Raw genomic sequence first — 27075 nt, forward strand, 5'->3', positions numbered from 1 at the left:
ATAAATCAGCCAGCTGGGCAGGTCTTTATCTGACAACCACAACACAGAGAGAAACAGCCTTTTCCCTCTGCTGTCAGCACTGGTTACTGCAACTTGCTCATCGCACAGCCGTCACATGCACATCCATTATGCACGAACCATCTGCTGACACCAACTAGGGAGAAAGAGCATTATTATTGCTTGTGTTTACTTTGACAATGTAAAGTGCATTCGGAAAGTATTTGGACCTCTTGACTTTGTTTTTAGTTGCATTACAGCCTTATTTTGAAATGGATTMAATCGTTTTTTCCCCCCTCATCAATCTACACACAATACCCCATAACGACMGAGTGAAAACAGGTTTTTGGAAATGTTTGCTAATTTATCAAAAAAMCGAAATACCTTATTTACATAAGTATTCAGACCCTCTGCTATGAGACTCGAAATTGAGCTCAGGGGCATCCTGTTTCCATTTATCATCCTTGAGATGTTTCTACAACTTGATTGGTGTCCACCTAATCCATTTTAGAATATGGCTGTAACGTAACAAAATGTGGAAAAAGTCAAGGGGTCTGAATACTTTCCGAATACACCGTAAGTGCTTTAACTTTCCATGTCTAAAAAGTATATTGAATTGAGAGAGMGAAAGTGAGAGAGTGAGATAACGATAAAGAGAGAGAGAGGTGAAGGGGTTTAGACAAACCTCAAATTACACCTTACTTCCCATTATATTGCACTACTTTTGACCAGAATCCTATGTTTGTCATTATACTACTAACTTGATTCTAGGGCTCTATTCAAAAGTAGTGCACTACACAAGGAAATCTGGCATCATTTGAGACGCATACAGATTGTAAGTAACAAAGTCATGATTTGGGGAATTAGTCTGTATGCGTAACAGTCTGTCGGAATTATAAATGTGCTCATTGACTAGGTGGACACAAGACAGACACAAATACAGTCCATCATTTACACAGACGCACACACACACACACACCCTTGCTCTTATGATGGACAATTGTATGTTTGTGCTTTTCTAATAACCAATTTCTGTGTTCTATGTTTGTGCTTTTCTAATTCCCAATTTCTGTGTTCTATGTTTGTGCTTTTCTAATAACCAATTTCTGTGTTCTATATTTGTGCTTTTCTAATAACCACTTTCTGTGTTCATGCATGTGACTGATTGAACGAATCCTCACTATCAGTATCTGCAATTTGGCAGTACGACCAGACCCTTGTTTTGAGAACGAAAGATATCTCAGTTTCAAGGTCTCAGCTTAGAGAGAAGAAGCCTCGTGAGGTATTGTTCTGTCACATGGATGAACCACTATTGGTCGGTCACATGAATGAAGCAAACTTTAATGGTGAATTCATTATGAATGATGACTAAGCTAAATCATGCAAATATAACTTGTCTGCAGTATATAAGAGAACTAACGGGACTGCTCCGGTAGAGCTCCTGATCAACATGTGTACTTGGTGCATTGAGTTGGTTGGAACCTCTCCAGCATGCTGATAATAAACAATGATTAAATTAAGATTGACTTCAAGTGTCCCTGTGTAGAATTTCCACGACAATTTGCTGTCATGCACCGAATGATTGAATCTGCCTGTGGAGCTTTCTAGTGGGGGTCTGCTAGGAAAACAGGTGGCACATTTTATGAAGCGTGAGGGAAATTCCTGTCTGACCAAAAGAGGACGAGACCCGCCCAGACCAGACAATAACTGTGAGTTTCACAGGAGACACATCATCCGCAAACAATTGAGGGACATGTCTTTTGATTTCAGTAAGTCAATTTAAATGAATTTGTATAAAAATAAACATTAAAGTGGAGGAGGATACCACTAGTCCTAAGTCAAAAAAAGTCTGAAGTGAATGTGGATGTGAGTTGTGTGAGTGTAGAGAATGTGGATGTGAAAGTTGTGTGAATGTGGAAAGTATTAAGCTGATTGAAATTGGGATAATAACAGGACTGAAATGTGCTATAAAGCTGATTGAAATCTGTAAAATAAAATATTGAAATTTGTATATTAAGAAATATTAGTTAAGTGATTTAAATTAGGATAATAAGTACTACTTGAAAGTGTGTGTGTTATTCTATATGTATGCGGCAATACTTTAAAGTCTATAGGGACCATAGGAATTATGACTATACAGTCGTGGGCAAAAGTATTTAGAATGACACAAATATTAATTTTCACAAAGTCTGCTGCCTCAGTTTGAATGATGGCAATTTGCATATACTCCAGAATGGTATGAAGAGTGATCAGATGAATTGCAATTAATTGCAGTCCCCCTTTGCCATGCAAATGAACTGCATCCCCCAAAAAAACATTTCCACTGCATTTCAGCCCTGACACAAAAGGACCAGCTGACATGTCAGTGATTCTCTCGTTAACACAGGTGTGAGTGTTGACGAGGACAAGGCTGGAGATCACTCTGTCATGCTGATTGAGTTCAAATAACAGACTGGAAGCTTCAAAAGGAGGGTGGTGCTTGGAATTATTGTTCTTCCTCTGTCAACTATGGTTACCTGCAAGGAAACACGTGCTGTCATCAATGCTTTGCACAAAAAGGGTTTCACAGGCAAGGGTATTGCTGTCAGTATGATTGCACATAAATCAACCATTTATCGGATCATCAAGAACTTCAAGCAAAAGGTACAGGGATTGGACTGCTGAGGACTGGGGTAAAGTCATTTTCTCTGATGAATCCCCTTTCCGATTGTTTGGGGCATCCGGAAAAAAGCTTTCCGCGGAAGACAAGGTGAGCGCTACCATCAGTCCTGTGTCATGCCAACAGTAAAGCATCCTGAGACCATTCATATGTGGGGTTGCTTCTCATCCAAGTGTCAGGATTTATGTTTATGCACTATAGCCTGCTAGCATATTGTTTTGTTACACACACACAAACAATACAGATGTGTGTAAGGACTGACCAACATAGGCCATAAAAGCTGTGGTCAATCTGGAGAGGGGAGGGGTGCATCTCTCTAGGCCAACCAGGGAGGGTAGATTACTGGACAATACCATATTAGGAACTGTTTCAGTGTAGAATCGACAGACACAAGACGGATCTAATCTACCCAGCAACCAGATGTGGACAAAGGAAAGCACTAAGGGACTTGGACAAGTCCGAGGGCCAGCAAAGGCGGGGCAAAGTCTAACCGCGCCCAGCTTCTACTGTGATAGGCCAACAGACGCGTTGGAACTACGTCCTCACGATATAAGAACAGCTGTTTACGTACTTCCTGCCAGTTCCCTGCTTTACCCTGCGTGGTGATACAGCGAACCCGTATATACGAATTGCATTTGCCATTCATTGCTTGCGGTAATTAAACATAATTAAAGAAAGTTAGCAGACCTTGCTTTTATTTATCCTGATACCGGATGTGTTACACGCAGCGTTCACACAAGGGAGTGGGCTCACTCACAATTTTGCCAAGACACAGCCATGATTAAAGAATGGTACCAACACATCCTCCGAGAGCAACTTCTCCAACCATCCAGGAACAGTTTGGTGACGAACAATGCCTTTTCCAGCATGATGGAGCACCTTGCCATAAGGCAAAAGTGATAACTAAGTGGCTCAGGGAACAAAACATCGATATTTTGGGTCCATGGCCAGGAAACTCCCCAGACCTTAATCCCATTGAGAACTTGTGGTCAATCTTCAAGAGGCGGGTGGACAAAAAAACAAAACAATTCTGACAAACTCCAAGCATTGATTATGCAAGAATGGGCTGCCATCAGTCAGGGTGTGGCCCAGAAGTTAATTGACAGCATGCCAGGGCGGATTGCAGAGGTCTTGAAAAAGAAGGGTCAACACTGCAAATATTGACTCTTTGCATCAACTTTATGTAATTGTCAATAAAAGCCTTTGACACTTATGAAACGCTTGTAATTATTCTTCAGTATTCCATAGTAACATCTGACAAAAATATCTAAAGACACTGAAGCAGCAAACTTTGTGGAAATTAATATTTGTGTCATTCTCCAAACTTTTGGCCACGACTGTATAAACTATTGATACTGAGGGACTATAGATGCTGTAGGGACAATGATGTTACAGTGACCATGGATACTATGGATGCTATAGGGACTATGGATAATCAGGGACTATAGATACTATGGATGCTATAGGGACTATGGATAATCAGGGACTATAGATACTGTAGAGAATATGGCAATTGTAGAGACTATAGAGGAACCTTGGACATGATACATATGACAGAAGAAGGCTAGAGCTAGTCTTAGAGAGAAGACTAGAGCGCGGGCAAGTAACGGTACCATGCCCCGCTGACATCTGTCTGTAGGCATTTATAAGAGAAGTGTCTACRTCTGTCTGCAGCCACTACTAATAGCACGTGTGTAACGATAGTCTACGTGGTGTGAGAACCACTGATAATAGCACAAAGATTTAGAGTCTTGATGCACATGAGTGGTGTGGATGTCTGTAGGCATTTATGATCTGTAACGTTATATAGGGAATCTGTGTATGTGACAGATATGAAAGAAGAAAGTACTATTTTCGAATATGCTGTTAAATAGAACAACTTTAGTAAATATATAAACTCCTGTATGAATAGAACACTAGTCTAAATGWGGAATTGGTGAAGAAAAGTATACTGGGTTACTAGAGATTTGATAAAGTAGCAATGGAGAAAAATAATAATAACAATAATAATAATATACAACTTGCACACCCACACATAGACGTATGTAAGTGGTGTAAAAAGTATTCAGAGACATTTTCAGAGTGGTCCTTTTATGGATCATTTGATAAAGATAAAGTTAAAGTATTGTTTGACTGTCTAAACGGTCTGGGAAATAGAGTCTCAGACAAAGTTAGGTGTATATCCACTTTTGGTAAAGGTAGAGGACTTGACTTACCCCTAACCAATAGAACTAGAAATAGAACCAATGAATGTTGAACATGATTTTCTGTTAATAACTAAACTTAAGGCTAAAATGTATTGTACTCCCGATGGAGTTTTCATTGATATCCCAAATGATGATGTTCTAAACCAATTTGTGAGTATGCAAAATGGAAACTGCCTCTGTTTCCCTGTCTATGCTGTCTCAGGTGCCAGACTTATTACGGACAGAGCACACCATCTGCAGGGGACTGATAGTGCCAGCSCAGTTATTGTGAAAGTTGATCCCAGAAAGAGACCGGCCTTGAGAGCTACATAAACAAAAGAAGCTCCCTCCAAAGTGTCTCTCTTCCCTTCTGAATTTGCCAATGTGTTTAATAAATTCACCTCAATACATGTTTATCTTAAAATAAGAGATTTCATAAGTATGAAGCAGAAAGTGAGTATCCAACAGAAATGTGAAATAAATATATAGAGTAACATTGTTTGGGTAGACTCAAATTAAAACAATGCCTTCCAATATGGAGGAAGTTATCATGTTTGTTTTGTTTTAAACCTTGCAATAGAGGGTAAAGCAGAACATTGTTTGAGAGTCCTAGTTGAGGGAAACAGATATATATAGAGACTAGTGAAAGTAACAAAGTGAATTGTAATATTAAATGGCTTTCAGATAGCACTCTAATAATGCAATAACTTAGTAATTTGATAAGTAAATGTTTCAATACAAGGTCACATGATGAACAGAGGGATTGAGCATTGGAACTGATATTAAATTAGAGTCCGCCATCTGGTGTTTGGGTTAGAGATAAGTTTCCTGTGGAACAATAGATAGCAGCCAGTACTAACTGAACTCTAACAGGCTGTAAGGGACACAGTGGAGAAATTTGGGACAGAGGTATGAATMATTTAATAAGACACATAGTTGACAATTCCCAATTATTATAATCAATTCTATAGTTTGGGTACCACCCATGATCTAAGTAAGAAGGTAATGTCATCTAAAACAATCTGTTTCCATTGCGTGGAAATGTGTCCAGAATTGAAGCAGATTCAAGTAAATGTTTTTAATACCGAATATTGAGCTGATAAACCAGCACCAATTTTTTGAAGGTCCTAGCAGATTTGTTGAACAACAGGTTTCATATTCTGACTAGTTTATGTCCCAGCGACAGTTTGTACAGAACTGTATGTCAACGCCACAGGTCAAACCAATTAAGATTACAAGAGAGGAGCTCTGGGATTGTTTACTTCAGAAGGTGCCTATTAAGCTTTACGGGAAACCGTGTCATCTGATGTGTCTGAAGTACAATTCTGTATACGCATGGTTTTATCAAAACTTTCTGACCAAGATGCAGTAGGACTGATTCAAATTTAATATAGTGAAAACTAAGAGCATGTTTATTTTCTCTCTTCCAGGACTGATGGAATGTCCTCTACCAAGTTTTTTTTTTACATGTTTATCAATGATTCTGTATCTCTCCCTTTGAAATGCTTTCTGAGGCAGGTGCCTTGGGAGTTAGTATAAAGGTACACAAATCCGGATGTTAAAGGGAACTCCCAAATTAAGTAAGGCCTGGCCATTTTGTTTGTTTTTACATGTTATTGAATATTTTCTAGTGGTGTTAATACTGATTTATTGTATGGGGTCATTTTATTTTTGGTTTTAGTGTGTTTTTCACAGGTTAGAAAGAATGCACCTTGAAGGGCACACAAATTCCATTTTCTTAAGTATCTATTGTCAGAGTTTTGGTTGCACACATGTARATTCTCTTGATAAGAAACGTACTGAAAAATCCAATGTAAACCTGATACACAAAATGTTTGAAATTATTGAAATATCTTTAAATAATGTCTGAGGTACTGGGAAAGAAACACTCACTTAATGGGGCTGAATGACCTCTGACCTTTGTTCAGACTCTCTGGTGAGGCCTGATTACTCTCACTAAAAAGACTAGAGATAATCGGTGAGATTTAAATGGGCTATGTAAACCCCCATATAATTAGGAAGCAGTTTATAATTTATCAACTGTCTTATGTGTGATTCGGAACACGAAAAGGAGAGAGAGAGAGCGCTGCCCCTGAATGAGGGACACCTGGCTCTCATCTATTTTATTACCTTATGGGATACAATTAATGGGATACAATTCAAATTTGATTTGTTATTTTGATTTAAAAGGAGGTGTTGTTTTTTGGATGTGATTCATTTGTTCAAAGGGGGAATTACCAGTCCCCTGGGGCAATTTGGTAAATATGCAAATTGCTTTTCTTCACATGCCTGACTGTAAAATACAAATATATATGTTGGTAATGGTTGACATTTACTCCAAATGGATTGAAGTTTTCCCAACCTCTAGTTTTATATGAAGTGTATTGCTGTTGTTTGGCTGCCTGACCCTGTAACTCTGCGGTGAAATCATCAAGATGATAGGGGAGTATAAGGTAATTTGGGGGGGAATGGTTTGATCTGTGTGTTGTTATGTGTGTTGTTATTCTCTTTGACATTTGTCTTAGACATTTGTATTAAGAATATTGGTTGAAGCAATAATTTGTCATAAATTATTCACTCTGTCTGGATTTCCTGAATCAGAAATGCAGTAAACTAACCGACTGACTGTCTAAACGACTGACTGACTAAACGATTAAATGACTGACTAATCTAAACGACTTACTAAAAGATTAAACGACTAAGCGACTGACTGAGCGACTGAACGACTAAGCGACTAAACAACTGACTGACGAATTGACTAAGCGACTAACTAAACAACCGACCGACTACGTGACTGACTAAACAACTAAAGGACTGACTGACTAAACAACTAAAGGACTTACTGACTGACTACAGGACTGACTGACTAAAGGACTGACTGACTGACAAAAGGACTGACTGACTGACTGACTAAAGGACTGACTGACTGACTAAAGGACTGACTGACTAAAGGACGACTGACTAAAGGACTGACTGACTTAAAGAGCTGACTGGACTGACTGACTGATGACTACTAAAAGGACTGACTGACTAAAGACGACTGATAGACTGACTGACTAAAGGACTACTGACTGACTGACTGACTAAAGGACTGATTAAAGGACTGACTAAAGGACTAAAGGACCTACTGACTAAAGGACTGATTGACTGACTGATGTGAAGGATGGTTTTGTTCTCTTTTTAACAAAAATATATGCCTTATAGAAATAGGACATGTTAATCACAATCACAAACCAAACAATTGTTGATGCTAAACAGACCTCCTGGATAAATTATATTTATTATAATCAGCAACGGTTTGTTAATTACACCCACACTGCACTCACAGGTATGGCTGAACAATTGGAGGCTACCTCTAGAACTGCCAGGCAGAATAGGCTAGCTTTGGACATGCTCCTTGCCAGTCAGGGAGGGGTCTGTAAAATGTTTGGGGAACAATGCTGTACCTTTATCCCTAACAATACTAGCCCTGATGGGAGCATTTCGAAAGCTTTAAGTGGTCTAGATAAACTATCAGTGGAGATGAAAGGATTGGCTGGAGTGGAGGAGAGTGGACTGTTCTCCTGGTTGGGTGGCTGGTTCGGTAAGTACACTGCATTGATGGTTACTGGGTTTCTGACCGTCGTTGTTGTATTCCTTATGCTGATGTGCTGTGCTGCTTGCATCATACCCTGTTTGAAGAAATCTATTACAGATGTGACGCGGGCTTCAGGTATGATGCCATTGCTTGAGGCTCCGGAAGGAGATGCTGACACTGAGTCTAACTTCCGGAGAAAAATGGGGCTGACTGAGGATGACCCCTGGTTTGYTGTGGGTGAGGTTGTGGAATGACAGAAGTTAACAAACARCAGCGTGATGAAACTAACATACATGTTGTCCTCCCTTATATGAAGGTTTAAAGTTCCTGGGTGGCAAGGAGCCCACCTGGTACAGGATAGGTGTAGCAGGGAGGACCAGATGGTTTATAATGTTTTACTCTGTGTTTTCTAATATCAATAATGTGTTTTCTAATATCAATAATGTTTTATGTGTTTTCTAATATCAATAAAGTTTTATAAAATGAATCATGTTGTTTTTGGTGAGTGACACCCTAGCGGGTGTCAAAAGGGGGTATCATAAAAACACCAATAAACTAGAGCTGTGTTCTGAATGGTCTTTAAGGGTTTAAAGTTCCCGGGGTTACCTACAACCTGGTATGTGTGTCTCGATCATTGAACGTGATGGTATCTTTTTCTTAGTATTTACACCCGCAAGGGGTGTAAAAAGGGGTATTGTGAAGGATGGTTTTGTTCTCTTTTTAACAAAAATATATGCCTTTTAGAAATAGGACATGTTAATCACAAAACATAGCGTGACTGCAGAAAAGCTGTTGTTAATCTAGGGTGTCGACTGTGCTAACCACAAGGTTGAGACAAGATGGAAAATTACTGAATAACAAGAAAACAGGAACTGCGCAATGTAGCAACCGACAACTCAGCTCAATCTTCATAACAAACACTTCCGGATATATGGATCCTGTGTGCTGTGAGGCTGGGACCAGCCTGGGCACCACCGATAGGCTAGCAAGTTTAAACCACGCTAAGCCTCTACTAGTATGAAAGAAGATGTCTGTACTATTTCAGTCAGTTCTCTGCTTTACCCTGCGTGGTGATACATACAGTGAACCCGTATATACGAAAATTGCATTTACCATTTATCGCTTGTGTTAAATAAAAATACTTAAAGTATATTCGGTGACTCTAAATCACATGTTATCCTGATACCAGATTTGATTGACCGTCACGTTCCTGACCTGTTTTCCTTGTTTTTGTATGTGTTTAGTTGGTCAGGGCGTGAGTTGGGGTGGGCATTCTATGTTATGTGTTTCTATGTTGGGTTAAATGTGTTGCCTGATATGGTTCTCAATTAGAGGCAGGTGTTTGACGTTTCCTCTGATTGAGAACCATATTAAGGTAGGCTGTTCTCACTGTTTGTTTGTGGGTGATTGTTCCTGTATCTCGTGTCAGTGTTCGTGCCACACGGGACTGTTTTCGGTTTTGTCATGTTCGTTGTTTTTTTTGTATTTGTAAGTGTTCAGTTTCGTTTTGATTAAATCAATATGAGCCCTAACCACTCTGCGTTTTGGTCTGACCCTTACTCCTTCTCCTCATCCGAGGAGGAATTAGACAGCCGTTACATTGACGCAACCCTTTACACTGACGAAAGGACTGACTGACTAAAGGACTGATTGACTGACTGACTAAAGAACTGACTGACTGACTAAAGGACTGACTGACTGACTAAAGGAATAAAGGACTGACTGACTGACTAAACGACTAAACTCCTAATTGACCGACTAAACGAATAAACGCCTTTTCGACCGACTAAACGACCGACTGATTAAAGGAGTGACCAATTAAACGACCAACTAAACGGCAGACTAAATGACTAAACGACCAACTAAACGGCAGACTAAATGATTAAACATCCAACTAAACTGCCGACTAAATGACTAAACGACAACTAATCGACTGACTGACTACTAAACCACTGAATGACTAATGGACGACTAAACGACCGACTAAGAGACTGACTAAATAACTAAACAACTAGCTAAATGACAAAACGACTGACTAAACCACTAATCGACTGGCTAAACGACTATTCAACTGGCTAAACGACTATACGAGCGACTTTCTTTCTTGTGATGGTGCCACGTTGAAAGTCACTGAGCTCTTCAATAAGGTCATTCTACTGCTAATGTTTGTCTATGGAGATTGCATGGCTGTGTGCTCAATTGTGTACACCTGTCAGCAAGGGTGTGCTGAAATAGCCAAATCCACTAATTTGAAGGGTTGTCCATACTTTTTTATATATAATGTATGATAACCAAGGTCTTTCTGCCTCTCTGGGAGAGAGAGGCACACAGACAGGGAAATGGACAGACAGCTAGAGAATGAGAGCTGCAGAGAAAGAGGCAGGGAGAGATAAGAAAAGCCTCCTCCTGTTTCTCTCTTTAGGATTAGATGGGATTTCCACACAAGAGGCTGCTGTGCATGACTATGAATGGATTTGGATGTAGAAGTGTGCATGTGTTGGACAGAGATTAACTTGTGGAACACAGAGAATGTATGTATGTATGTGAGTGAGTGAGTGAGTGAGTGAGTGAGTGAGTGAGTGAGTGAGTGAGTGAGTGAGAGTGTAGGGGAGTGAGAGTAGGTGAGTGAGAGTAGGTGAGTGAGTGTGTAGGTTAGTGAGTGTGTAGGTTAGTGAGTGTGTAGGTTAGTGAGTGTTATAAAGGAGAAGAAATCGATGGACTTCGGTTTCTACAGCACAACAGAAAGTATACAAATGAATGTCAACAACCATCTAACGACACATACAGTTGAAGTCGGAAGTTTACATACACCTTAGCCAAATAGATTTAAACTCAGTTTCACAATTCCTGAACGTTTAATCCTAGTAAAAATTCCCTGTTTAGGTCAGTTAGGATCACCACTTTATTTTAAGAACATGAAATGTCAGAATAATAGTAGAGAACTATTTATTTCAGCTTTGATTTCTTTTATCACATTCCCAGTAGGTCAGAAGTTTACATACACTCAATTAGTATTTGGTAGCAATGCCTTTAAATTGTTTAAATTCGGTCAAACGTTTCGGGTAGCCTTCCACAAGCTTCCCACAATAAGTTGGGTGAATTTTGTCCCATTCCTCCTGGCAGAGCTGGTGTAACTGAGTCAGGTTTGTAGGCCTCCTTGCTCAAGCACGCCTTTTCAGTTCTGCCCACAAATTTTCTATAGGAATGAGGTCAGGGTTTGTGATGGCCACTCCAATACCTTGACTTTGTTGTCCTGAAGCCATTTTGCCACAACTTTGGAAGTATGCTTGGGGTCATTGTCCATTTGGAAGACCCATTTGCAAAACCCATTTGCGACCAAGCTTTAACTTCCTGACTGATGTCTTGAGATGTTGCTTCAATATATCCACATAATTTCCCGCCTCATGATGCCATCTATTTTGTGATGTGCACCAGCCCTTCCTGCAGCAAAGCACCCCCACAACATGATGCTGCCACCCCCGTGCTTCACGGTTGGGATGGTGTTCTTCGGCTTGCAAGCGTCCCCCTTTTACCTCCAAACATAACGGTGGTCAATCTGTGGCCAAACAGGTTCTATTTGTGTTTCATCAGACCAGAGGACATTTCTCCAAAAAGTACGATATTTGTCCCATGTGCAGTTGCAAACGAGTCTGGCTTTTTTATGGTGGTTTTGGAGCAGTGGCTTCTCCTTGTGAGCGCCTTTCAGTTAGTGTCGATACAGGACTCGTTTTACTGTGGATATAGATACTTTTGTACCTGTTTCCCTCAGCATCTTCACAAGGTCTTTGCTGTTGTTCTAGGATTGATTTGCACTTTCGCACCTAGTACGTTCATCTCTAGGAGACAGAACGCGTCTCCTTCTGAGCGGTATGACGGCTGCATGGTCCCATGGTGTTTATAACTGTGTACTATTGTTTGACAGATGACGTGGTACCTTCAGCGTTTGGAAAATTGCTCCCAAGGATGAACAGTATTGTGAAGGTTTCTACAAGGTCTTGGCTGATTTCTTTGATTTTCCCACTGATGTCAAAGCAAAGTTTGAAGGTAGGCCTTGAAATACATTCACAGGTACACCTCCAATTGACCTGAATTAATGTCAATTAGCCTATCAGAACTTCTAAAGCCATGACATAATTTTCTGTAATTTTCCAAGCTGTTTAAAGGCACAGTCAACTAAGTGTATGTAAACGTCTGACCCACTGCAATTGTGATACAGTGAATTATAAGTGAAATAATCTGTCTGTAAACAATTATTGGAAAAATGACTTGTATCGTGCACAAAGTAGATGTCCTAACCGACTTGCCAAAACTATAGTTTGTTAACAAGACATTTGTGGAGTGGTTGAAACACAAGTTTTAATGACTCCAACCTAAGTGTATGTGAACTTCCGACTTCAACTGTACAATCACAAATGCATCCACAAAGGCATCACCACACACAGTTGCCAACACACAGCAGCACAGACACACAGCTCCCAAATGAGCGAACCAACTGAAGCCAAAACAGATCCTACCAAAACTCAATTAAACAAGTCTGTTGGCTGTTCCCTAGCTAGTAAACATTCACACACACGAACTAGACACACACACGTACTCTGCTCCTCTCAATCCACAATTCCACACACGCATCCTATCCAGTAGTGTGTTACGGCTCAATTCTGATCATAGTTGTGAGTTATACCGTCATGTAACTTTTACATACAGTAACACCCCGGTGTGATGTATTTCAAGTGTTGGGTGTTAACATACAATATCTAGCACTTGGGGATGCAGTTGGTGACACACTGCAGTGAAGTGAACACATACACAGGCCTCTTCTCAACACTGATGAGGGACGTCTGCATACAGAGGGGTCATGCAGATATACAGAGAGAGAGACGGAGAGAGAGGAGAGAGGGAGAAAGGGAAAGGGAGAAAGAGGGAGGCAGATAGAGAGAACAAAAAAAATGGACTTTGGCAGAAATGAGAGAGAGAGAGAGAGAGAGATAGAGAGAAATAGAGGGAGGGGGAGGGGGAGAGAGAAAAACACTGGACTGCGGTGGAATTGAGATGGGGATAGGTGATGACGGTGATAAACATAAAGAACAGTTGCTCACCCATGACACGACTCGGCCATTGAAAAAGGGCAGTTTGGCATTGTTGTCTGAGATCTCCTCTTTCACCACCCTAAGGGGAGAAAGAATAGAGACAAAATCCACCTTGTTACATACATTACAACATTAAAGGAAACCTCAGCGACGTGTATAACAAAATAACCTTTGGCCAGTATATTAGGTACACCCCGTTCACGAAACTGGTTCGCTCCWACAGACTGAGTCACTGCTGTGGCTTGCTATCTACTGCAGGCAGACAGGCATCCAGTTACTGTTCAATTGAGCGATAGAATGGGGAAAAACAAGTGAGCTAAGCAACTTTGAGAGTGGTATTATCGTCGGTGCCAGGCGCGTCGGCATCCAGGGCATTTCTCGCATGACAGTGTCTCGGGTTTACCGAGAATGGTGCGACAAACAAAAAGCATCCAGTCAGTCTGTGGGTGAAAACAGCTCGTTGATGTTAGAAGTGGAGGGAGAAGGTCAAGAATCGTGAACGCTAACAGGCGGGTCACAGACAAATAACTGTGCAGTACAACAGTGGTGTGCAGAACGACATCTCGGAATCACACAACTCCTCGATCCTTGTCACGGATGAGCTATTGCAGCAGATGACCACACCGGGTTCCACCCCTATCAGCTAAAAACAAGAAGAAGTGGCTCCAGTGGGCACGCAATCACACCAACACTGGACAATTGAGGAGTGGAAAAACATTGCCTGGTACATTGCCAGTTTTCTTGAGTGGCCTGCGCAGACCCCAGACCTCAACCCAGTAGAGCATCTTTGGGATGAGATGGAATGGGCTATTCACAGCATAAGTGTACCGCCATCCAATCTCCTTGATGCCATCACGTCAGCATGGTCCAACAACCCTATGGAATGTTTCTGACACCTTGAAGAATGCCCAGAAGAATTCAGACTGTTATGGAGGCGAAGGGGAGGTCCGACCTGCTACAAGTTGGGTGTACTTTATAAACTGGCMAGTGAATGTATACACTGTGTTCCGAAATTATGACACCCTTGATAAAGATGAGCAAAAATGACCATAAAACTCAATATTCAAATACTGAGCTATATTGAATGCTCCAAAAATTGGGCTATTCTATTATTTTATACTAATGCAATTGCTCAGAGAAAGAGGTTTTGTTTAACATCAAAATCAAAAAGGTAGCAGTCAAATTATTGACACCCCCTGTTTTCAATACCTCACCTTGTGAGGATAATGGCACCGAGACTTCTTCAGTGCTGTTATCCTCGCAAGGTGAAGTATTGAAAGGTATTGAAAACAGAACTTCCGGTTCCGGTGGCATGCATTGAAACGCATGGCTTTCTTTTGCAAAATATGAGTTTACAGATTTATTTTCAAATAATTGTCAACATAACACCATATTAAGATGTGGCACGTTCACTGTATTACAAGGAACAACTAGAAGCTCGATTTCGCTCCAGCAGCTAGCATAATCTGTCCGTTCACAATTCACCTGTGGGAACATGGCGGCTCTCAACACCCGACAGCAGAAAAAGTTGACCGCTACCATCAGGAAATTACCTCTGCCCTCGACTTGCAATTAAAACCGGCAAATTAATATGTTACGGTGCTCACTTCTAAAGTGGATAACTACTCAACTAAAGGGGAAAGTTAGGAGACAGCTGCCAATGTGACAGAGTAACAACTTCATGACCTGCAAACAACGCAAACTAACCCTTTACAGCTTGAGCGAAATGTTCCATTTCTTGCTGGATCGGCACTGAGCAAATGTCAGGTCTGCTGAGCGCGAACTTGAACATTCTGAAGATTCTGTGCAACTTCCAGCGTGCGTTTACTGTGAAGACTGAGGCTGTACCCGCTTTACGTTACGGTTTTAACAGAGGCCAAGTAGGATAGTGTGGCTATATGATCATAATGTAGGCGTACTAGAGTGGCCTACCATCAAAAACAATGTACAAAATGCATCCCATAACATGTTAACATGGAAATAGCTGTTCTATCATTCAGCCTACAGCAGCAGCCAATATGTGCTGTTCAATGTTGGTCTACATTCCATGACACTTTTGAAAAAAACATGCAGGGCTTGACATTAACCTGTTTATCGACTTGTCCTTTAGACAAGGAGGTGACTGAAAATGTTGTGTTGTTTGATGCAAGAAACAACTTTACAAAATAAAACCCATTATTATTCCCATTCCATTATTACAGAAAATCTGATAAATTATGCTACCCTCTGTCTATTGGCTACTTAGCTTTTTCAAGCCTGTCTCAAAATACAACACTGCCCCTTAAGACCAAAAAAAGTTATTTCACCGACTCGCTTTTCAAAGATGTCTAGAAATGTACACGTTCTATTTGCATATACAGTGCATTCGGAAAGTATTCAGACCCCTTGACTTTAAATGAAAGAAGAAAAAAAACATCCTCACCAATCTACACATAATACCCCATAATGACATGACAAAATCAGGTTAAGAAAAGTTTGCAAATTTATTACAATTAAAAAACAGAAATAACTTATTTAGTAAGTATTCAGACCCTTTGCTATGAGACTCGATTGGAGTCCACCTGTGGTAGGTAAATTCAATTGATTAAAAAAGGAGAGCAGCACACTAGAAGCTCAAATGCAATAATTGACTAACCTAATAACCAACGTCGACAGACAAGCTCTCTTCATCATGCTGTCTACCCTGATGACAGCTTGTCTGTCGAAACGTTGGCTATTAAATTATTGCATCTGAGCTCCTAGTGTGTGGCGCTCCTTTTCATTTCAAGTGTTCTACTCTGCTGGCCAGCACCTCGCCTAAACAGGTGTGCGTTTCTTTCGCCTCCAAATTCAATTGATTGGACATGATTTGGAAAGGCACACACCTGTTTATATAAGGTCCCACAGTTCAGAGTGCATGTCAGAGCAAAAACCAAGTCATGAGGTCGAAGGAATTGTCAGTAGAGCTCCGAGAAACAATTGTGTTGAGGCACAGATCTGGGGAAGGGTACCAAAAAATGTCTGCAGCATTGAAGTTCTCCAAGAACACAATGGCCTCCACCATTCTTAAATGGAAGAAGTTTGGAACCACCAAGAGACTCTTTCTAGAGCTGGCCACCCAGCCAAACTGAGCAATCGGGGGAGAAGGGCCTTGGTCAGGGAGGTGACCAAGAACCCGATGGTCACTCTGATAGAGCTCCAGAGTTCCTCTGTGGAGATGGGAGAACCTTCCAGAAGGACAAGCATCTCGGCAGCACGCCACCAATCAGCCCTTTATGGTAGTGGCGGAAGCCACTCCTCAGTAAAAAGCACATCACAGCCCACTTGGAGTTTGCCAAAAGGCACCTAAAGGACTTTCAGACAAGATTCTCTGGTCTGATGAAACCAAGATTGAACTCTTTAGCCTTAATGCCAAGCGTCACATCTGGAGGAAACCTGGCACCATCCCCATGGTGAAGCATGGTGGTGTCAGCATCACGCTGTGGTGAAGTTTTTCAGCGTCGTGGACTGGGAGACTAGTCAGGATCGAGGGGAAAGATGAACAGAGCAATGTACAGAGAGTTTCTGGATGAAAACCTGCTCCAGAGCAGCGCTCAGGACCTCAGACTGGGGACAAAGATTCATCTTCCAACAGGACAATGATCCTAAGCACACAGTCGATACATTTTTACATTTTACATTTTAGTCATTTAGCAGACGCTCTTATCCAGAGCGACTTACATTTTATTACATTTTTTACATACTGAGACAAGGATATCCCTACCGGCCAAGAGCAGACGCTCTTATCCAGAGCGACTTACAGTAGTGCATACATTTTATTACATTTATTTATTTTTTTGTTACATACTGAGACAAGGATATCCCTACCGGCCAAACCCTCCCTAACCCRGACGACGCTATGCCAATTGTGCGTCGCCCCACGGATCTCCCGGTTGCGGCCGGCTGCGACAGAGCCTGGGCGCGAACCCAGAGACTCTGGTGGCGCAGCTAGCACTGCGATGCAGTGCCCTAGACCACTGCGCCACCCGGGAGACTTGTACAATGCAGGAGTGGCTCGGGACAAGTCTCTGAATGTCTGGACATGAACCTAATCGAACATCTCTGGAGAGACCTGAAAATAGCTGTGCAACAACACTCCCCATCCAACCTGACAAAGCTTGAGAGGATCTGCAGAGAAGAATGGGAGAAACTCCCCAAATACAGGTGTGCCAAGCTTGCAGCATCATACCCAAGAAGACTCAAGGCTATAATCACTGCCAAAGGTGCTTCAGCAAAGTACTGAGTAAAGGATCTGAATACTTATGTAAATGTAATAGTTTAATTTGAACAACTGCAAAAATGTCAAAAAAATCTGTTTTTGCTTTGTCATTATGGGGTATTGTGTAGGATAATGAGGATGTAATGTAACAAGATGTGGAAAAGGTAAAGGGGTCTGAATATTTTCCAAATGCACTGTAGGACTACTGCTGCTCTGATTGGTTTACGGCGCACCGTACTGGAGACTTGCGCAATAGAATCGTACAGCTACAACAAAATCTCCTGCATAGTTCTTTTTAATTCGGTATGTTGCATTGAAAGTGGCTAATATTGCTTTGATTCGATCACAATTGCCACAGTAAAAGGAAACGTTGACAGTGTTAACGGGGAAAACTCTAGAAAGTTGAGTGAGGTTCAATCTCGTGCTTCTCTCGGTCACGCTGTGCGGCAGTCCAGGGGGAGCTGTGCGGCAGTGTCGGGGCTACTGCACGCCAGCAGCTTAAAGGGAACATTGATCATGACCTTTGCCTGCATTAATGAGTATAAATACCTTTTACAGTGAACAACTTTACAACTGTTTTAGTGCCCGAAGGTATTTTTCTATGGCTTGATCCTTGATCAGACATTCTTATCTGGATAGTAGTATATTTAACACAAATCTGCACCAAAACAAATTACAAATAGCATTTAGTCTTACAATTGATAAGGAAAGACAAACAAGAAATATAATATTAATGAAACAATGAACTTTATTGAAAGAATAATGTTAGAGGAATACATTGTCTCATTCAAACCTGTAACCATCATAGCCATAACATTATATACAACATTCATCTCAGGGATATTGTCATCAAAATGGATCTGGACGGGGAGCAACGCTGGGCAGTATCTAACACCTGGAGGGGTGGGGGAGGGGGACAGGCATCAGTTGGCATGGCATCAAACGTACTGTATTTCTAGAACCTCCCTAAACCAGACTGACCTTGCAAGCACACATTATGTCCCTCTGCAAGTGAAGAGAAACCAGTCTGAGCAAAGTGGTCAATCTATTTGATTCAACGTCAATATGGAGTATATTCTTTAACATTTGCATCGTGCGTTTGGACATACTGAGCCATCTGCTCGTGGGATGCCTTCCTCGGGATCTCAGTCTGCTTGACAGCCAGACCTCTGACACGACCCAGCTCCTGTAGTAGAGAGAGATGTATTACCTAAGGCAACACAGAGGAATTCTTGTATATATTTGATAAGAGTCCCTTTGGGGGCTGGGCTGCCCTACACTCCTCTGTCAGCTCAGTGTAGCCCACGCCAGGTTCACCCTGCACAGGAGGAACAAAGGTTTATTATATTTCAATGCTAGGGTTGCGTTCCAAATGGCATCCTAATCCATAGAGAGGGCATCAGTGTGGACATATTTGACAGTTACCTTTACTGGTGCCTATGTCCGCAATGAATCACACTACCTGGAGTGCCTCAACCTACAACAATGGTGGTCCCCTACTACGCATAACTGCTTGCCCTCGTATTCAGGTGCTACTCAAACAAACCACATCCTATTCTCCTTTCTATCTTTCCTGTAAAAAAGCCAATGATTTCTACAGTAGTCCTCAAGTACATTTAAGTTTCACTCTTTCTGCTCTGACTATCAGCCAAATGTTAGTGTGGTCTTCCAACAGATTGTGCCACATAGCCAACTCCTATGGTAACATAGCATGACAACTATCATACAACAGGATGAACAGATCTGGGACCAGGCTAGCCAAATGTTGATTATTCGCCACAATGTTCACCTTCCTGTCCTGTGTGTGTCTTTGTGTGTGTGTGTTCTGTTACACTGGCTTATCGTATCGTGCTCACCTGGGCTGTGAGGGTATGTCCTGTGAGGGTGCGATTGTCCCTCAGCCCTTTCTTCAGCCTCAGCAGCATGTTGTCCCTGCCAGTCCTTGTCACCGTGGGGACAGCTTCTACAGTGTCCTCCTCACGAAGGTTTGAGAGCTGACAGTCCACCCCACTGTCCTATAGAAAGAGAGAGCATTTAAAAATCATAGACCTAATAATAATAATAATAAATAAATATACATACAGTTCCTTCAGAAAAGTATTCAGAACATGACTATCCACATTTTGTTATGTTACAGCCTTATTCTAAAATGGATTAAATAGATTTTTCCCCCTCATTAATCTAAACAAAATACGACAAATGACAAAGCGAAAACAATTTTTTTGAAAACATTTTGCAAATGTATTTACATAAGTATTCAGACCCTTTACTCAGTACTTTGTTGACGCACCTTTGGCAGCGGTTACAGCCTTGATTATTCTTGGATATGACGCTACAAGCTTGGCACACGTGTATTTGKGGAGTTTCTCCCATTCTTCTCTGCAGATCCTCTCAAGCTCTGTTAGGTTGGATGGGGAGTGTCGCTGCACAGCCATTTTCAGCTCTTTCCAGAGATGTTCGATCAGGTTCAAGTCCGGGCTCTGGCTGGGCCACTCAAGGACATTCAGAAACTTGTCCCAAACCACTCCTATTGTTATCCTGTTGGAAGGTGAACATTTGTGCCAGTCTGAGGTCCTGAGCACTGTGGAGCAGATTTTCATCAAGGATCTCTCTGTACCTTGTTTGCTCCATTAATCTTTTCCTGACTAGTCTCCCAGTCCCTGCAGCTGAAAAACATCACCACAGCATGATCCTGCCACCACCATGCTTCACAGTAGGGATGGCATTGACCAGGTTAATGAGCGGTGCCTGGTTTCCTCCAGACGTGACACTTGGCATTCAGGGCAAGGAGTTCAATCTTGGTTTCATCAGACCAGAGAATATTGTTTCTCATGGTCTGAGAGTCCTTTAAGGTTATTTTTGGCAAACTCCAAGCGGGCTGAGGAGTGGCTTCCGTCTGGCCACTCTACCATAAAGGCCTGATTGGTGGAATGCTGCAGAGATGGTTGTCCTTCTGGAAGGTTCTCCCATCTCCACAGAGGAACTCTGGAGCACTGTCGTAGTGACCATCGGGTTCTTGGTCACCTCCCTGACCAAGGCCCTTCTCCCCCGATTGCTCAGTTTGTCCGGGGGGCCAGCTCTAGGAAGAGTCTTAGTGGTTCCAAACTTCTTCCCTTTAAAAATGGAGGATAAAAGATAAGTCAAAATAGTCTAAATAAAAAAATAAAATTAAGATTAAATGAACTGATGGGCAGTGGTTACAGCTCATGCCTGTTTGCCTGAGGCTGATGTCATGCAGGTATTTGTACACATGTATATACACACACTCTCATTCAAATGCACACGTGCGCACATACATGGACACACACACGTAAATAGTGCCATATATGCACTCAAACATATTCAGTGTTATGATATTTGTTGTCCTTGATGTCTTTTGTTTTTTTGTTTTGTTGTTTCCATTCGTCTCTCTCTTTTTTAAAATCTTTTGTTCATTTTGTTGGTGCATTGGGGGATGGGGGCTTGTGGGGGAGGGGGGGATAATGAGCGTGGGGAAAGGAATTATTTCATTTTTCTTGGAGAGGGCGGGGGGAGGGGGGGGGGGTCGGATGGTGAAGGGGAAGCTCTTGAGGAACTGTGTATGGGATCTTGAAGGGCCGGTGGCCTGGCGTTTGGGAGCTTGGGAAAGTGGCTGATAGGTCGCTGGTTCGGGTCCCCGTTTTTGACCTTGTGTGAGATCTGTCGACGTGCCCTTGAGCAGRGCGTTGACCCTGGTTGCTTCTGTGGGTTGCGCTGGATGGGAGTCTGTTATATGAAAATGTAATGTAGATGTTGAGTGGCTTCACTGCAAGTAGATTGCATGTTAGAATATTCAACAAAAAAAGAAAAAAGGCCACTGTTTTCTTGGAGACCTTCAATGCTACAGAATAGTTTTGGTACCCTTCCCCAGATTTGTGCCTCGACACAATCCTGTCGCAGACCTCATGGCTTGGTTTTTGCTCTGATATGCACTGTCAACTGTGGGACCTTATATAGACAGGTGTGTGCCTTTCCAAATCATGTCCAATCAATTGAATTTACCACAGGTGGACTCCAATAAAGTTGTAGAAACATTATTAGATAATGATAATAGATAATTTCAATAAGCATTTTTCAAAGGCTGGCCATGTTCCACCTGGCTACCCCAACCCCGGCCAACATCTCAGCATCCCCTGCAGCAACTTGTCCAAGCACAGCTAGCCCTAGACCACTGCGCCACCCGGGAGGCCAAATAAATATATATTTAGTGCCCATTTCGTTTTTCATTCCGTGGATTTTAATTTAGAAAAAGCCCATGTTTTCACTCACGAACTTGCAGACACTAACTTGTCAGTTGACGTCCGAGGTTAGCGCTGTTCTGCCATGGAGGAGCGCCACAGAGTTCTATTGAGCAGTGACAACTTTTTGATCATGCCTGTTGCATTCACTCTAAATTCTCAGAGTAACCTTTGAATCAAAAATGGTAGAAACAATAACAGAAACACTGTTTGACACGCATTGCACCCAACATTATTCAGCGCTGCAAATAAACATTAACAAAATAATTTAGTCTTTCAAGTCACATTATTGATAAAACATTGTCATATCCAATTTCACAACTTTCTTACCTCAACTGATCCACCTGGTTTCCACTTTGAAGCTGTCAAAATAGCACTCCTGATCCACCCTCCTTCCAGTCAGTAACCGGGACACTGCAGCAAAGGGAGGATTTGCTCCATGACATTCATTGAAATGAAGAAAAAAAAAAATCCCGCACATAAAGCCCTAAACCAATTAGTGCATTCGCCAAGTATTCAGACCCCTTGACTTTTTCCACAGTTTGTTAGCATACAGGCTTGTGATTCTGTAAATAGCCCACCCGACTACCTCATCCCCATAGTTATTTTTTTGTTTGTTGCTCTTTTGCACCCCAGTATCTCTGCTTGCACATTCATCTTCTGCACATCTATCACTCCTGTGCTTAATTGCTAAATTGTAATTATTTTGCCACTATGGCCTATTTATTACCTTACTACAGTTGCACACACTGTATATAGATGTTTTTCTATTGTGTTATTGACTGTACGTTTGTTTGTCCCATGTGTAACTCTGTTGTTTGTGTCGCACTGCTTTGCTTTATCTTGGCTCATTGTAAATAAGAACTTGTTCTCAACAGGCCTACCTGGTTAAATAAAGGTGAAATACATTTTTTTTTTTATGAGTAAATCATGTCCCCCTCATCAATCAACACACAATACCCCATTATGACAAAGCAAAAACAGGTTTCTAGAAATCTTTGCAAATGTATTACAAATAAAAAAATGAAATACCTTTTTACATAAGTATTGCTATGAGACTCAAATTTGAGCTCAGGTGCATCCTGTTTCCATTGATCATCCTTGAGATGTTTCTATAACTTGACTGGAATCCACCTGTGGTAAATTCAATTGATTGGATATGATTTGGAAAGGCACACACACCTGTCTATATAAGGTCCCACAGTTGACAGTGCATGTCAGTACACAAACCAAACAATTAGGTTGAAGGAATTGTCCGTAGAGCTCCAAGATAGGATTGTGTCGAGGCACAGATCTGGGGAAGGGTACCAAAACAATTCTGCAGCATTGAAGTTCCACATGATTCCATGTGTTATTTCATAAAAATAAAGAAAAACCCTTGAATGAGTAGGTGTCCAAACTTTTGACTGGTATTGTATATATTTGTAGCTCATGTTGTGTGTAAATGTCAATTTTCAGAAGTACAATTGGTGATTTGATGGCGGTGTTATTAAGGCTGCATTATGTAACTTTTTGGGCAACCCAACCAAATTCACATAAAATGTCAGTTATAGATCTGTCACTTATTGAAAGCAAGTCTAAGTAGATCTGTTCTATTTGCGCTAGTTCTATACTTTCCGTTCTTAAGTTTCGTTTTTGCGTCTTTTACTTTCAGTTTTGTACACCGGCTTCAAACAGTTAAATACAATATTTGTTGTTACTGAAAATATTTCACATCGGTTTAGATTGTACATTGATACTTTACACTACATTGCTTGTTTTGTCAAACTGAAATTAAGGGAACTATTACAATTTTAGCAATCAGGAAATGGCAGAGCGATCTCTGCATATTGCACATAGCTATTATTCCGAAATTAGATCCTTTTGGCTGGAAAGGGTTTTCTAAACTAGAAGGGGAAATCAATCTCAAAAAATTAAACACAATCACTCGAAARTCGTAACCGTAAATTCAATGTGCGGGTCACAGGACTTGAAACTGGTGTATTAGAGGACAACCCAGCATCCTTCATGAGTAATATTTTCTGTTAACTGTTTGGCAGGGTTCCATGCCGCTGATAAACATTGCGCACCGCATGGGTCCTCATGTCAAAGGATCTCTGTGTTCGATTGTACGAATCCTTTACGGTTTGTTCTAGTCGGGCAGCTTAGTCTCCTATTCAGAGGACCCTACTTTTGTTAGTGTCTTATTGGTCAAGGTCACACCAAATACYTATCACCACATCTCGTTGAGCCTATAAGCAGCTTGGATTCCCGGGACTTCAGTTTCAGCTGATCTATGACCCCAGCACGCTGTGTGGTCAGAAACGTGTTTTCCTTCATCCTGAACTTTTTCTCCTGTGGACTGAGCCTGAGAATTGAACCCTGTGGCACCCCCATAGAGACTGCCAGAGGTCCGGACAGCAGGCCCTCCGATTTGACGCACTGAACTCTGAGAAGTAGTTGGTGAACCAGGCGAGGCAGTCATTTGAGAAGCCAAGGCTATGGAGTCTGCCGATAAGAATGCGGTGATTGACAGAGTCGAAAGCCTTGGCCAGGTCAATGAAGACGGCTGCACAGTACCGTCTTATCGGTGGCGATTATGATATCGTTTAGGACCTTAACCGTGGCTGAAGTGCACCCATGACCAGCTCGGAAACCAGATTGTATAGTGGAGAAGGTAAGGTGGGATTCGAAATGGTCGGTGATCTGTTTATTAACTTGTGTGAGCGGACCAAGTAATTGGGCGTCACTCTAAAGTGGGAAGGTGGAACAAACGAGTCAGGAGTAGGTTTCTTAATTGAACACAGTTCTATATTGAGGGCATTTGGTCAACACAAACACTCCAACATAATCAATGAAAATCTTCTTCTCCAGATCAAACGGGAACACAATACGATTGTCTTTAAACTACAACAAAAGTCACCGGATTGTCACCGTCTTAATGGTTCTTCATAGATAGCTCCTCTGTCTCGGTGGCCATCTTCCAGAGATAGTTCTTCCCCCCTCTGCTGGTTCCATACTCTCTCTTATAGGGGAAGGAGAATATCTCATTAGTAGTGTCAGCTGTGCCCAATTGCCTCTGGTTACCTTGTCTCTCATGCCTTGTTGGGCTACCATCTGTGAGCCCAGCCTGCCCTCTGGTGGTCCTTCCACACTTGCCTTTAAAAGATTTTAGAAAGGCAAGGCAGGATGCTAACATTGTGTTGTGTGATAAAACCCTACATTTTAGAGCGGTCTTTTATTGCCCCCCAGCACAAGGTGCACCTGTGTAATCAGCTTTTTGATATGCCACACCTGTCAGGTGGATGGGATTATCTTGGCAAAGAAGAAATGCTCACTAACAGGGATGTAAACACATTTATGCACATATGACAGAAAAAAGTTCTGCGTATGAAAAAAAAAACTGCTCATGAAACATGTGACAAACACGTCACATGTTGTGTTTATATTTTGGTTCAGTGTATAAACCACTACAAAAATGTCCATGAATTATTATCCACATAATAATTCAAATCAAATTCACATTTCCTGTTGCTGCAGGATTATTTTCCTGCTGTGAGAAACTGTTAAAATTAAGATAGCACATCTATATATTTTATTTTCAGCATGAATAAGAGTAAGAAATCACACACATTCACACAAAGACACACCAGTAATCTGACAGGAACTCTACTGTATCACACACACACTTGGGAGATGCATTCAGACACAAAGATGCTTTGAATAATGAGTTTACCATTTGTCCTAGCGGACGAAGAGACGAAGAGGCAGAGAGAAGAACACAGTGTGTGTGTGTGTGTGTGTGTGTGTGTGTGTAATGCAGAAACTCTGGGGCTAAGTCCTAAATGGCACCTATTCCCTACATAGTGCCCTACTTTTGAGGGCTCTAGTCAAATGTAATGCACTATGAAATGAATAAAGTGCCATTTAGGACACACCCTGTGGCTGTCCCAAGCAGTGGTGGCGATCCCCTGCGGATAATTTTATTAAGCACTAGAATAACAATAATAATCTCTCTCTCTGCATCTCTATCCATCCCTCCCTCTACATCTCGATTACTCTTTTAATGCTTTTTTCTCTGCCGCCCACTACCATTCTCTCCCTCTGCCGCCCABTACCATTCTCTCCCTCTGCCGCCCACTACCATTCTCTCCCTCTGCCGCCCAYTACCATTCTCTCCCTCTGCCGCCCACTACCATTCTCTCCCTCTGCCGCCCACTACCATTCTCTCCCTCTGCCGCCCACTACCATTCTCTCCCTCTGCCGCCCACTACCATTCTCTCCCTCTGCCCGACTCTCAATCTCTCTCACCGTCTCTGCTTCTGTCTCCCTTTCACTCATCTCATGCAAAGCCATGACTCAAACACAACATTTGCATATTCACCTCTGTAATAGGTAGAAAACGGTGCGACTGAGTGAGGCCACACAATGGCATGAAACATTGTGTTTTAATTAACTCCAAAGTGCCTCAGCAAGGTTTTCAATATGCACATGGATGCGCACACACAGGCTACTACTGCTGCCTAAATTACGTGGGGCAGGCAGATGAAATGAAATGCTTAAGAACTGATTATCCACCATTCACTTTCTCTCTCACTGCCCCCGAGACCCCGTGCCTGCGCAAGCGGTGATCTCATTCTCCCTCCTTCAGTTTCTCCCCCTCTATGTCTCGTCTAGATTCTCCTCCATCTCATGCTCCCTTTCTTTGACACTCACTCSCTCCCTTCCTCCTATTTCCAGAATAAGAACAGCAGAAGAGCAAACTGTGTGTGAGCTGTGTGCACGTGTATCGGTATGTGTGTTAATGTGTGTGTTCACRGGATTACATGTGWCTCCAAGTTAACARSAGCAGCGGTGMGGGATATTAACTCTCCATAGTGTGGTGGTGATTGACATTGACTCAGCCTCTGAACCCACTGCCAAGCTGGGAGGTCTAGGGCCTCCATGTACTTGTAAAAGAGGTCAGGAGCACTAAACCAGCAGCAGCACAGGATTTACCATTGTTCTAGCACTGAGTGAGCACTAATCCAGCAGCACCACAAGCCATAGCCATCAAAACACAGATTATATTACATAAACTCACCATGATTTTACATA

At 41.9% G+C, this 27075-nt stretch overlaps 1 long non-coding RNA gene and 1 pseudogene across 1 annotated transcript; both read right to left on the reverse strand.

Annotated features, from left to right (window-relative positions):
• LOC111949694 (segment polarity protein dishevelled homolog DVL-3-like) overlaps positions 1–27075 on the reverse strand; it is a 68580-nt pseudogene that overhangs the window by 23816 nt on the left and 17689 nt on the right.
• LOC111949744 (uncharacterized) lies at positions 18469–20905 on the reverse strand. The gene is made up of 3 exons (XR_002875388.2): positions 20034–20905; positions 19600–19758; positions 18469–19061 (listed from the first exon to the last, which is right to left on the reverse strand). It is a non-coding gene; the product is annotated as an uncharacterized lncRNA (long non-coding RNA).

This window comes from Salvelinus sp. IW2-2015, linkage group LG22, assembly GCF_002910315.2.
Source record: "Salvelinus sp. IW2-2015 linkage group LG22, ASM291031v2, whole genome shotgun sequence".
Classification (NCBI taxonomy): Eukaryota; Metazoa; Chordata; class Actinopteri; order Salmoniformes; family Salmonidae; genus Salvelinus; species Salvelinus sp. IW2-2015.